The sequence below is a fragment of the Mustela nigripes genome, chromosome 13 (assembly GCF_022355385.1).
Source record: "Mustela nigripes isolate SB6536 chromosome 13, MUSNIG.SB6536, whole genome shotgun sequence".
NCBI lineage: Eukaryota > Metazoa > Chordata > Mammalia > Carnivora > Mustelidae > Mustela > Mustela nigripes.
This window is the reverse complement of record NC_081569.1, coordinates 12,472,625-12,487,746: the sequence shown is the minus strand read 5'-3', so window position 1 is coordinate 12,487,746 and position 15,122 is coordinate 12,472,625.

The following is a 15,122-nucleotide window of genomic DNA, read 5'->3' as shown; positions in this document are numbered from 1 at the left end:
ATATACAAGGGAATTAGCAAACAGTGACTCTGCACAGCCCCAAGGGCTGAGAGAAGAGATCCTCCTGACTGAGTCACTGCAAGGAACACAGGATCAACCAGCAAGAGATCAAGTCAGGAAATGAAGCCAGACCCATCTAGCAATATTTCCAGTAACTTGAGTATTATTACTCAAGTATTATTACTCAAGTAATCAGAAAATTAAAATATAGATACATGGAAAGAAATAACACTTTTAGTTGAGGGCATTAACAAATTTGGGACTGGTAGTCCCCAGCCTATATTTCTGAGTGCTGGGACATATAATTTGAATAAGTTTTCACTCATTGAGCCTCCAATTACTGGCTGTAATGATGCCCTACAAAGAAAATACAGAATCACTAATTAATGGATTGAAAAGTAGTCAGGAAATACATGGGGCTTTATCAGGTGCATAGTAATATTTTCAAGCTGACTTGGTAAACACCAGCTTTACTGATTTTTTTAGGTTTATATTTATAATGACTATTGTATCTTCCTGAGAAAATCTGGCCCCAAAATAGAGAATAAAATAGTAAGAAGTACGACCTTAATGCTAAAGGAATTTCTTAATTCCCAGTATATATGTGCTCAACCTTTTTTTCTTATTAGGGAACTCCTTATATTGAACTATATTCAAAATTTTTACATTCTGCTAAGAGATTATTCTTTAAAAAAAAAAAAAAAAAAAGCTTGGCTTGGTAGTTTTTACTTCCTGCTGGGCTGATTTGAAAGTGAAGAATGGGAGGGATAAAAATCTATTCAGTGAAATGCAAAATATACTTTAGATTATAAAGGAAAGAGAGTTTCTCAGCTGGTTCAATGACAGACAAATTTGGTTATAGTTTTGAACCTTTTACAATGATCTTTGCACCCACCCTCGAAATGAGTTTGTGACTTTTCTCCTCATTCCTGATGGGTTTTGTGAAACTAGTCCCTACTTGATGAATTTGTAAAATGGAGTTCCACTTCAGTAACTCTCATTCAAAAACCCAAGCCTTGTATGTCAAACTGAGTATGGTTTATCAAACACACTCAGTGGTAAAACATGATCAGGAATTCCTAAACCTAAGGCAGGAGTTCAAGCTCTATGACCATAGAAGCGATTAAAACACCCTGGGCCTTTGTTAAGTTTTGTGTCATTTCTTACAGGCTTACATTTGCTTCATTTCTTACAGGCTCTATATTTCTTCCCCAGTAATAAAAACTAATCACTTTTCTGATTCTCTAAGCAAATCCTAACATCATGTTATTTCACCTGAACAAACCGTATTTTGGTATATACCATAAATGTCAATTTGTTAAATTAAAGAGAGCTGCAAATCGAGTCAGAAGGAGTAGCCGCAGAGGACCAGCGTTGTTTTGTTTGTTTGTTTGTTTGTTTTAAGATTTCATTTATTTATTTGATGGAGAGAGACACAGTGAGAGAGGGGACACAAGCATGGGAAGTGGGAGAGGGAGAAGCAGGCTTCCCGCCATACTTGCGGCTTGATCCCAGGTCCCTGGGATCATGACCTGAGCTAAATGCAGACACTACCTTTAGCCACCCAGGCGCCTTGTATTTCAAATGCGAGTCAGGGAGTAGGGGATGTGGGAGTGGCGTAGTTAAGCGTCTGACTCTTGGTTTTGGCTCAGGTCATGATCTCAGGATTCAGAGAGCAAGCCCCAAATCAGGATCCCTGCTCAGCACAATCTGCTTGAGATTCTCTCTCTCCCTCTGCCCCGCCCCCCGCTTATGTGCTCTCTCTCTTTTTCTCTCTCAAATAAATAAATAAAATATTTAAAATGCATATAGGACCATTGTGCTGCTTCCGGCTCATGTTTTATACAGCTCTGAAGTTTACATTTTAGCAAGGTGTGCTCGAGGAAGCTTGTGTCCCCAACAAGCTGGAAACTTCCATGGTCACTTAATGATGAAACATGATTGGAGAATAAAGGACAGCATTAGCAGCACCATATGAAGTGGGACTGGACTCTAAAGGGCAGAAATTAAAAATGAGAAATTGAGTGATCAATGAACAATATAGAGAAGCAAGCTAAAATTTAAATTGGCAAGGGAAAACTACTATGAACCATCAGGGCAAGAAAAAGTGTGAAGATAAATAATATAGACAATAAGTAAAAGGTGCTCCGTAAAATCAAAGTTCATACTAGGTATAGGAGTAATGTTAGTCAGACAAGAAAATGGATTTTTCTTCCTTGTGATCACATTTCTCTTGAGATGTACCTGTCACTACAACTTTTTTTGAAATGCAGACACACTCTAATGAAGAGATTACTAGCCTAATATTGTGCCTTACCTATTATTCTCTGAAAATAAGAAAGCTCATTCGGTCCTGCCTAGAACTTCAACTCAGGAAGATACCATATGTTCAATGTGACTAAGGAAAGTATAATGATAAGAGAGTTATTTGCAAAAATCAATGCTTTATTTTAATATGCAATATATCCATAACATGAGTTCAAAACAAAAGTTACAAAGATCTGTCTGTAAGAGTAGCATTTTTTCCCTCGGTATCTTTTCTCTTGTTTTCTCATGTTACATCCTGCTCATGGTTTCCTCTATGTACCTCTTGGTTTCCCATCAGTCCTGACTGATTATTTCACTCCAAATGCCTAGATTCATTGTCAGCAAAGTGTAGTCAAATTCTATTCCCTCAAGGTCCCAAATACTGTCTCCTCCTAAAAGAGTCCCCTCTTTTCTCAAACAGGAGTAATCCCTCCTCCCAAGAACTCTCATAGCAATATCCTTGCCAATCTTGTAAAGATTTAATCAAGAACAATTGCTTTTGCCTTTATGAAACCATTTCTGGGGTACCTGTCTTGTCTTTCATGCATTCATTTGTTTTGCAAATGTTTCTGGAAAACCTCAATTCAAGCATAAACTGTAGAATATAAGATTTTTTGTTTGAAATTCATGCATATACCCAATGAGTTAATTACTTACTCTTGATACATAACAAATTACTTAAAAACTGAATGGCTCAAAGCAGCAAGCATTTATGTTATCAGAGTTTCTTTTTTTTTTTTTTTAAGATTTTATTTATTTATTTGACAGACAGAAATCACAGTAGGAAGAGAGGTAGGCAGAGAGAGAGGAGGAAGCAGGCTCCCTGATGAGCAGAGAGCCCAGTGAGGGCCTCGATCCCAGGACCCTGGGATCATGACCTGAGCCGAAGGCTGAGGCTTTAACCCACTGAGCCACCCAGGCGTCCCAATGTCAGAGTTTCTGTGGAGCAGCAGTCCTGGTGTGGCTAGGATGGATGTATCTGGCTCAGCATCTCACATGAGGTCTCAGTCATCTCAAGGTTCCAATGGGGCTGGAGAATCTGCTTCAAAACTCACTCAAATGGTTGTTGAGAGACCATAATTCCTCACCACATGAGCTCCTCCCTAGGTGGCCCATGCACCCCCATGTTATGGCCACGGTGGTCAAAGAGAGAGTCGAAGAGACCCAGATAGAGCCACCATCATTTTGCAACTTCACCTTAGAAATGAGATCTTACCACTTCTGCCATATTCTACTTATTAGATGCAAACCAATAAATTCATCACATATGCAGGGGGAGAGGATTACACAGGAACATGAACACCAGGAGGCCAGGGTTATAAATCTAGAGACTTCCTAGCATGCCTAATTACCACACACAATAAGTGTGTGATGAAGAAACTGTTGAGAGTTCTTGAACCTGTGAGTTCATGGTTTACATTGAATTTGATTAAGATAAAATTTTCAAACATACTTTCTTCATATATTTTATGACCCTGTTTTTTTTTCAGTTTGAGAACTATATGTATATACAATTAATATAATCATGTATAATACACATATATAGTAATACACAAACATATATATGTGAGGCTACTTAAAGTTGTCCCCAGAGTTCACAAATGCTCTGCGCATTTTTGGGATCTTTTTTTTCTGGAATGCAGATTAAGTTTGCTTGGAAATAGTTTGCTTCTCATGAGGGTTGTTTTTAAGCTTTGTTGGGTAGATATGGAACAATCTCTCATCTGGGGTTAAACTCTCCAAGGATTATAACCCTTATATTAGGAAATCTTGCCTTACGGTCTTATGAAAACTTGAACTATTTCTGGCCCAGCATGAACTTCAGGGACTGTTTCACCTGCATCTTCCAGTGATTCTTTCCTGATCTTGGTGGTTTCCTTGTACACGTGAGCTAATTAGCATTCAGCTCAACACCTGAGGGGAATCCTTTGTAGATTTCTGTATTTCTCCTCTCGTCCTGTCTCTCTGTGTGTAGATCTTTCCTCTGTATACTGCTCCCTCAATGCACACAAATTATGGCTACTTTGGTCTCCCTACTCTTTCCTCAACTAAGAAAAGCCACCGGGCTCTGCTTGGTCTCCCCATCCCCAGGCTGTGGACTGGAAATTCTCCAGAGAGTAAGTTAGGGCAATTACTGACCTTACCTCATTTTTGTCCCTTTTCTCTGGGATCGCAGTACTGTGCTATCGGTTGTCTAATGCCTGAAAACCATTGGCACATATATATTGGTTGTATTTTTTCTCTTTTAGCTGTGGGAGGGTAAATCTAGTTTCTTTTATTTCATCATGGCCAGAAGCTGAGTTCACATGCTGTAAATATTGGATCTCAAACATATAGCCTCTCAGTGACTTGCATAGCATATATTCTCTATGAGAAAAGAAACATACACTAAAAATATTTTAATTATAGCAAAATATACAAGGACTCAGGATATCTGAGTTCATAACTTAGTTCTTCATCAGATTATAATGTCATTTTTCAGGCAGTCAATTTTCTGAAGACTGATTGGACCAGAACAAAGGTTCTTAGTATTTTCACCCAAAAAGTTCACTGTATAACTATTATTTTTGATTTGTTTACAATAAATATCTTGTTGGGCTCTGATAAGCTGGCCCAGGCCTCTTACAATGTCATTAGCATGCAGTCAGAGGGCTCATAGCCATGACATCATCAGTATTGATTCTCTGAGTTGATCAATTCTAGTGACTGCAAAGAGGCAGCGACTTAGACCACCTGTGACATCTTATTCTTAGGAACAGTCTACTTGCATTAAGTATAAGCCTTTATGAGCCCAGTGCTTGAATCTTAATCAGTCTTTGCCTCAGTACTAAATAGTACCTTTGCATAAGTAGAGATGATATTTAAAACTTCACACAGGTGCTTGGGGCACCTGAGTGGCTCAGTGGGTTAAGCCTCTGCCTTTAGCTTAGGTCATGATCTCAGGGTCCTGGGATTGAGCCCCACATGAGGCTCTCTGCTGAGCTTCCCCCTCTCTCTCTGACTGCCTACTTGTGATCTCTCTCACTGTGTCAAATATATAAAAAAAAAAATCTTTAAAAAAAACTTCACACAGGGCTTACAACTCTGAATATCAACCCAGCAAATTCCCAGGTAGCAAAATTTCTAGGTCAGGACACTGCTCCTCATTCTCTTTGAACTATACCAAGTACATGCTGATTTCTTCCTCAAGGCACTTGGACAAGAACTCATTGCATTCTAGATTCATAGAACCTAAAGCAACTGGGAAGTGAAGTCATCAAGCATGAAGTCACTGAGCAAATTTGCCTTCCAAGGTAACTGGCAAGCTAGCAAAGATATGACTCATGATCCAAAACACCCTTACGTATCTTTCATCTATCAGCCTGACAAAGGTGCAAATGTATTATCAAAAGTTTTCTCTAAAAATGACAGGCTCTCTATATTATACTCCGGTGGGTAATTGCAATATATCGAAGTTAGCTTTGACTAACAGTCTTCCCGTGCCTCCCAAATCCAGCTTAGCAGCTCCTGTCCTCTGGTTGACTTCACACTTCGAGAGCCATTTGCAGAACAAATAACATCAGTCATGTGAACTTCCACTTCAAATTAGCTCTCTTTGCTAATTTATCCATCTATTAACTTGTATACTATCCATTAGTATACAAGTTAATAATTCCTTTTTCTGTTTATCCAATGTATCCTATAATCTGAACAACGAAACTTCAAATTTGAGTCTGTAGAAGCTGATATTTGAGTTGTTTTTGGACCCACACTTGGGAAGTAGGATGGCCCTAAGGAGAGCAAAAGCAACAATAAGCTAATAGGCAAATAAAACAAACGTGGTATAGATTATAAGCTCAAGGTCAGCCATTGGTAGTCGGTGACTTAAAGCAAATTAATTTCCCTTCTTTGTGAGTTGGAAATACTATCTACAGCCCAAGATTCATTTTTGGTTAATAAATATTTTGAAGGTATCTGAACCAAAGTAGATTCCTAACAAATTGAGTATTTGGATATAGTAGTGATGATAGTGATGGTGGTGATGAGGCTCATTCCATCTAAGTTCCTTAAATTCACTGGTTTTTTTTTTCAACATTTTTATTATGATAAATTTCAAACATACAACAAACCTGTAAAACCATGAAAACCTGTATGTCTACCGGCTAGATTCCACCAGATATTTTGTTACATATCTATACAACTCTGTATCTCTCTCTTCCACCAATATGTTAAAGCTGGGACACATTTCAAAGTAAACTGCAGACATTCTTATACCCCCCCCATGCATACTTCTAATTAGAGTTCCTTTTAGTTTAGCTAGATTTTTTCTTTCAATATAAATCTTATATATATATTTAAGTATACAAATATTAACTGTAAATTCACTGAGTTTTGATTAATAAGTACATCCGGGCAACCAAGATATAAGACATTATCTTCACCCTCCATAATTCCTGTCTCTCTCCAGTCGATGCTTCCCTGTCTTACACACACACACACACACACACACATACACACACAGGTTACTCAGTTCCAGCAGTTTGTCCATCACAAATTAGTTCTGTTTATTCTAGAACTCCAAATAAATTGGATAATATATTTACACTCTGTTGTGCGAAGGGTTGTTTTGGGGTTTTTTTCCTCTTCCTGGTTTTTAGGATTCATCCATTCTCCTCTGTGTGTCAGTCATTTGTCCTTTTGTTGCCAAGTCATATTCTGTTATATGACTATGATATGTAACAGTTTGTTTATCCAGTCTGTTGACAGACACCTGACAATTTCCAGTTTGAGGCTGTTATCAATAAAGTTGCTATAAACCTGTTTGAACAGACCTTTTTGTGGACAAAGGTGTTTCTTTATTAGGTCTTTAGTTCATAGGGGTTGGAAGTCTTTCCCTTCTGTTTTATTCCCCAAATACCTACTGTAATGTTGAAAAGAGAAGCTTAAAGTGCACATGTGTGTGCAGACACACACACACACACACACACACCCCTAGTAGAAATGGCATTAAAAGTGCAGCCTGAAACAGCATGGAGATTCCTCAAAAAAGTTGAAAATAGAGCTACCCTACGACCCAGCAATCACACTAATGGATATTTACCCTAAGATACAAATGCAGTGATCCAAAGGGACACATGCACCCAAATGTCCAGCAGCAAATGTCCACAATAGCCAAACTATGGAAAGAACCTAGATGTCTGTCAACAGATGAATGGATGGAAGATGTAGTATATATATACAATGGAATACTATGCAGCCTTCAAAAGAAATGAAATCTTGCCATTTGCAACTATGTGGTTGGAACTGGAGGGTATTATGCTTAGTGAAATAAGTCAATCAGAGAAAAACAATTATCATATGAGCTCCCTGATATGAGGAAGTTGAGAGGCAACATAGGGGGTTTGGAGGGTAGGAAAAGAATAAATGAAACAAGATGGGATCAGGAGGGAGACAAACCATAAGAGACTCTTAATCTCACCAAACAAACTGAGGGTTGCGGGGGTTAGGGGGGTAGAGAGACGGTGGTGGGGTTATGGACATTGGGGAAGGTATGTGTTATGGTGAGTGCTATGAAGTGTGTAAACCTGGCAATTCACAGACCTGTACCCCTGGGGCTAATAATACATTATATTTTAATTAAAAACTTAAAAAAAAAAAAACCTTAAAAAAAAAAAGTGCAGCCTGAATCCTGGAATGAACTGGGTGAGCTTGATTCCCTCATTTTACTGAACATGATGGTGTAGAATCATTGTTCCATTAATAAATTTATAAAAAAAGTAGTTGCTGTAATTGACAAAGAGAGAAGAGGTCAGCTTCTTGAGGCCATCACAGACAGTGGCCTTGTACAGAATTTTAGGGACTTCAGATCCAGAATGCTGGTCTCAGGTACACTATAGTGACACCTACGTCTTCCTATCTGCTTGCATTGTGTTTTTATTTTTATTTATTTATTTATTTTTTTAAGAGGAGTGTTGTGTGTTCTGATGGGTGTTTAAAGCAGAGAGCTGCTCTGCTGCCCTCCATATGGGACTTGGAAGCCGATGCCATATTTCAGAAGGAGATCTAGAGCAGAGGCTGGGGCACTAAGTTCTGATGTCTCCGCTGCCATTCACTCACCATGCCATGCTGGAAAAGCCCCTCCCTGACCCCTCATGGCATCAGCTTTCCAGTAGGGAATGGGAGGCAGGGGCCCGAATGAACATTAAACTACTACAGCAATGAATGAAACCAGTTTTAGAATATGCATTCAAATAAACCAGTTACACTCTATCTTGTCTTCTCTTTCGAATTTCCTTGGGATTTCTGAGTCATCAGAAATTGAGAACTTTGGAGGAGATTGGGTGGCTCATCGGTTAAGCATCTGCTTTTGGCTCAGGCCATGATCTCAGGGTGCTGGGGTTGAGCCCCACATGGGGCTCCCTTCTCAGCAGGGAGCCTGCTTCTCCCTCTCCCATTCCACCTGCTTGTGCACTCTCACTCTCTGTCAAATAAATAAAATATTCCTTTAAAAAAAAGAACTCTGTCTCATTTGTCCAGTGATTGCAATGGAAGTGTTACTCTTTTTTGAGTCCTGCTGTGCACTAGTCCCAGCTTTCCATGCAAATAACCCTCCCCAGTCCCAAGGTCATGTGGCCAGTACATACTGAAATTTCAACCTAGATTGGTCTGAATCTAAAAAGTGGTCTGAAGCATTTCACATTGGCATTTGGAGAGCACATGAGCTCTCCGACTATCTGGGGGAGCTAGTAGACGTGCATTAAGGATTACTAACGCTAATAATAAACCACCTGAAATGAAAGCCTCCTGAGCATCCTGTAAATGGTGAAAATTGCTCCTGGCTTTGTAGCCACGAAGTAGTTGCATTTCCTCCTAAGCAAAAATCAGCTGGGGTCTGGGTATTAATGCATAAGGCCACAGGTGCCTCCCGCAGACAAAATACTGCTGACTTTACACTGGTACTCAGCCTTCTTTATTGCTCTATTAAGATCTTCAATAGGTAGATCAAGTTCTAATTTCATCTCAGATTGCAAGATCCCTTCTCTCGAACTCCCCACATATTTTAAATCCAGTGTCAGTTCTACTTGACGAATATTTTTAAAAATATTTTATTTACTTATTTGACAGAGAGAGACATCACAAGTAGGCAGAGAGGCAGGCAGAGGGAGAGGGGGAAGCAGGCTCCCCGCTGAGCAGAGAGCCCGATGGGGGGGCTCTATCCCAGGACCCTGAGATCATGACCTGAGCTGAAATCAAGAGTACAAGGTTTAACCAACTGAGCCACCCAGGCACCCCTATTTGATGAACGTTGACTACACATCTTATTTTAGGATAGGCATAGGGAATGCAAAGATGAATGAAATAGCATACATATCCTTATTAAAGGATATTTTTTTAAAAGAATGGTAATATCATGGCTACTATGTGGATATAAAATGAACAAGTATTAGAGATTCTATTTAGCTTGTTACTAATGAGGGGACTCTGCTAAAATGCTTTACTCAGTCCATAGTATTATTCTCATCCAGAAACACCCTTACAGACACACCCAGAATAATGTTTTGTAAAGGTCTAGGTACCTCATGGCCCAGTCCAGTTTGACACACATAATTAGCCATAAGAAGTGAATGTTATAGGCTGAATATTTGTTTCCCTCAAATTTACTTGTTGAAGTCCTAATCCCCAGTGGGGTGCTATTGGGGATGGGGTCTTTGGGAAGTTTTTAGGTTTATATAGGGTCATGATGGAATTATTGTACTTATAAGAGAAGATACCAAGACTCTCTTTCTCTCTATAAGACACATAAGTACACAGTGAGAAGGAAGCCATCTGCAAACCAGGAGGAGGCCCCTCACCAGAGCTGTACCATGCTGGCACTCTCTGATCTTGGCCTTCTGGCCTCCAAAAGTGCAAGACACTACATCTCTGTTGTTTAAGCCACCTACTTTGTGATGTTTTGCTAGGGCAGCCTGAGCTGATTAAGACGCTATCTGTAACAGTTGGGGATACCCCGAGCTGAGAAGTATAGACACCCTGACAATGAGGCACATTAGCAAATGGGCCAATGTTTCTCATGCTGTCAGAAAGCCAGAACTAGGTGGCAGTCCAGGGCTCAAGAATGGTATAGCCTTTCGCCACCCCTAGAAATTCCCCCTGCATTTACCTGGGGGACATGATCACCCTGACCAGCAAGGGATGCTGGGGATGTGAATATTTTGATCTATAATTTCTAAAAAAGTATAATTTGGATATGTCTGAAATGAGGTGGCATGCCACATTATCAATGAAAAAATTAGAACAAGAAAGTTGAAACAAAATATAAACTATCTAGGTCAAAATATAAAAGAGATATAGATTTAAGTTTTATTCCCTTCCTATCTGATATCTAAATAGGAGAGTCAGATCATCATAAGGTAAAAATCATTTGGATAGACAGGTCCTTTCTAACAGATATAAAAATTAATTAATAAATATTTAATGAACACTTGGTATATTTTTTTTTTTACCAAATCTGAGGCTTTGCATGAAGCAATGGAAGCCATTCTCTCTGTCCATTTTTCTTGAATGAACAAAGCCCCTTCATTCCAGCTTAATATTTGTCAGATCATAAATCGTAACCAACTAGATTCAAAGGGCAACTGCGTCCACTTAGCTAGATCTTAAAAAGTGATTCTTTCATGCCAGAGCCTCTGGTTTACCTTCTAAATCCAGTCTTTTCCAACACATCTCCTCTCTCTCTTTCTCTCTCTCTAATTAATCTCAGTGGAAGGCAGTCTTAATTTTATCTACATTCTGTCCTCATCTTGGGATGGACTGACCTTCATTTCCATATCTCTGTCACTTCCCCCCACCTCTTCCTGGTTCAGGCTGAGCCACACTCAGAACAGGTTGGTCGCCAATGGTGAGCCCCAGACTTCCGTTACCACTTCTCCATCAGGCTCATGGGACTAGAGCTTCTCTACCAGTTGCTCCCCTAATCCACCCCTGTAGGGACTCTGGTCTGTCCCCTTGTACTCAGGTGAATTCTGGGAATTGCTCTGCTCCCACCTGCATCCTGACTCCTAGGTTCCCTTGGGTTTATTTTTCTTTCTTGCTTGACTTCTAGTCAGCAACCCCCCAGGCTCACTCCTTCCAAATTTGCCCCCCCCAGGCCCATCAATTTTGGGAAAAGTTCATAGGGCAGGGGTCAGGTGGCAATGGTCTCAAGGACACTTTTGGAGGAAGTCTGCAATGCAGGGTTTGCTTTTCAATGTTAGCAATGACAAGTCCTGAAGGTGAAATACAAGGACAGACAATCCCACTTGGTAAGAGCCATTATTTTGCGTCTGCTGATGATTAGCGATGGGAGACCAAACATTTGTCAGTAAGCAATTTTGAACCCGGATCGCTAGAGTGTCAGGTTGTGATTTCAGATGGTGGTACTTGGGATACCTTAACCAAAGAGAACTGATGTTCTCCTGTGGGAGAGGCAGGTATGTTAAGGATCCAATTTGGTGGTTATGCATCAGCACCGAGTCATAGGAATAGCAATTGAATTAATTCCTTCCTTCTACATACTGTACCTGACCTGGAATCGGTTCCATCATAACCCTGCAAGGGGGCTCCTTAGCTAATTCAGTTCAGAATCACTTGTGTAAATCAACTGATGCCAGATGTTTAGACTGTCTACCGAGAAGCCCATGTGTTAATGTCTGAGGCTGTTACCTAACGTCAGGGCTTAGTTAATCCTCTCTTCTATCACTTCAGTGAGGACAAGATACTTGCACCTTCTAGGTAAAGGTTCTTAAACTGGAGTCTGTGAACTTTGTGGAGCTATGGGCACAATGGAGAGGCTGCCCAGTGTGTGCCACACTGCCATTGTCCCAATAGATACTTGCCAAAGGATGAGAGTGGGAATCAATGAAAGCTCATTTGTCAGAGACAGTGGGGCAGCCTCATTTCAGGAAACACATATGTTCATGTGCTCTTACAGACATGTCCCTTTTCTGTGATGCAATGCCTGTTTTATCCACTGGTAATTGAAATCTAAGAGGTAGATCCCATTCACAGCAGTGGAGACTGCTTTTTGTGCATTGCCAGCACTGCAATTTTTAAATATATATGTTAACTCTCTTGAATGAGGAGAGGTAGAACTATGTCTTAGGGCATCTGCCTGTGCTCTTTCTTGGGCCACCATGCACTAGTTCTTTGAATGACACATTTGGTTCAGTTGACTACACTGTTTCCCATGACTCTTTTGAAAGCAATGAATGAGGGATGCCTGGGTGGCTCATTTGGTTAAGTGTCTGCCTTTGACTCTGGTCAGGATCCCAGGGTCCAGTAATCAAGACCTGCCTGCATCAGTCTCCTTGCTCAGCGGGGAGCCTGCTTCTCCTCCTGCCTGCCGCTGCTCCCCCTGCTTGTGTGCTCTTTCTCTCTTTCTCTCTGACAAATAAATAAATAAAATCTTAAAAAAAAAAAAAAAGGGAGCAATGAATGAGGGGAAGACATGCAGTCTGACCTGGGCCATGACGTGTGATTGTACCAAGGACTGGGCATGGTTTTCAGGAGACCACAGTTGTCAGTCCCCTCAGGCTTATTAAGGATGAATGATAGTGACAATACTTGGCAAGGTTAGAGTGAATATTAAATGAGCTGTTTCATATCAAAGCACTTTATAAACTGCAAAATATTGTCTTGTTCTAAAGAACTAGCATCGTGACTTTTATTATTAGTGGTGGAAACCTTGCTGTGAACAGAAGTAAATGTGAACAGAAGTAAATGGCTAAGGAAGGGCCTCTGGCCAGTCATTGGCAAGAGGAATGTGACTAGCTGGTGGCCCGAGTTCTCTTGCAACCAGTAGCCAAGCTGAGACTCCACAGCAGTGGTCCTGTGTCCTAGCAGTCACATCTTCAAGGCCCAGGCATGCCCTGCTTAGCCAGACCAGCCGCAGTTGGCATAAGGCTTAACCTAGAAGAAGTTCATGTTCATGATTTCCCTATGATGCCTGCTTCACCTTCCGTGGCCCTTTGCTATTTTCACTGCTGTCATGCTATCCAAGGCTGATTCAGTTTAACAAACATTCACTGAGGACAGAGAGAAAGCCAGAAATAGGTATGACCTAAACCCTATCACTATGTTGCTTCTGTTCCTAGGAGATCCGTCCATCTCTTCTTTTCTTCTAGGGTAGAGAATTATCCCTTTCCAGAGATCTGATAGATAACTGTATATAAAATCCTTTTATTTAATGCCATTTTCAATTTTGTCTGTAGGTCTTACAATTATTAAAAATTGAGTGTTGACTATGTGTTGAGTATAGTGTTATATTTATTTTGGTCTAAGCATGACTTGAAAGTCTATTTCTCCACATTGTTATCAGTCTGAAAACCTCTTATGGACAAAATGTGTGTGTGTGAATTGTTAACCATTTCTCTTTGCTACAAAGTGACTCTTTCATCCAGTTTGTATCAGTATCAATTTTTAGTACTGTTTTTCTGTAATATGCATTGCTTTCTGAAAAGATTGTTCCTTCTTCATTATACATTTTCAAAATTATATATACTCTGTAATCTTTCCTTCCTGGTGACATTTAAAGCAATTTTTCAAGAAAAAAGGCATGTTGGGATTCAGATTCAATTTGTATGAGATGTAAATGATTTGGGAAAATTGGTCCTTTTAAAATATATTATCTCCCACCTGCTCTTTTTCACTGTCAAGTCTTTGTGTCTTTTATTAAAATATTGCAGAGTTATTCATGTAGACCACACATAGTTCTCAGGTGAATGAGATTTCTTTCCCATTACAACTTCAGCTGCACAATGGGAAGTAGTGTGTGTGTGTGTGTATCTTCTTCCAGGTTACCTATCAAATGTTATTAATTAAAACAGTTTCTCAGCTTATTCTCTTGGGGTATCTGACAATAAAATCATACTGTCCCACATGTTTTATCACTTCTTTTTCAATAATCTAACCTTTCATGCTATCTCACTTTTGCTTTCAGTGAACAGTATATCTATAATATTAATAACAGTGAAACCGGACACGTTTATTTTACCATAGATATAGCTCTTAGATTGAAATATGGACTTTATTATAGTAAAGTAGTTTTCCTCTATTCCTGTATTTTAGTATTTTATCAAAAGAATGTCACCAATTTTTAACATTTTTCCTACTTGTACTAGGAACATTAATCCACTTATGCCAGATATTATGTATATTTAGATCATATTTTTCTTTTTTAATCTACTTGTGTCAAGTGTTATATTAATAGATGACCTTATTTATTTATAGTACTTCTCTCTGAAAAGAAAAAAAAAACCTTGGAGAATCTTATTAAAAGATTTTCTCATACCAGGTCACCCTTGAAATAAAAGTGTCCCTAGTCCCAGGGTGTGCGTCCCTGGGACCAGTTTTAATCTGGACTGCCATCTTGAAAGCAAATTTGTAGTTTTCAACTGTAACCAGAGTAAGGGGCTCCTTTTGAGAAGCCCGTGGACCAACGGTCCACTTTGGAGGTCTGAGCCGTTCCAGGAACAATTCATTATTTTCCAAGGCCTGCTTTTGTGATAGTGGTTTTAAGTTGTTCAGTGTGGGCGCCGGAGGGTGGCCAACATTACTGCTGTTTTTTCCTCTACTCTTGGAGGAAATTAGCCCAGAGAACAGAGAGGCTTTGGTGGTTCTTCAGCTTTTCTGTAAACAGTTACCTGTGTTACCTGTTCCATGATTTTCCAAACTGGGATCCGTGGCATCTTCTGGAGGGATTTGCTGCAAGTATAACAAATAATTAAACAGTCTGGCTGTTTAACCACATCCTGCTTTTCTGGCACTACAAAATGGCCCAGGTTCATCTTGATCATTTT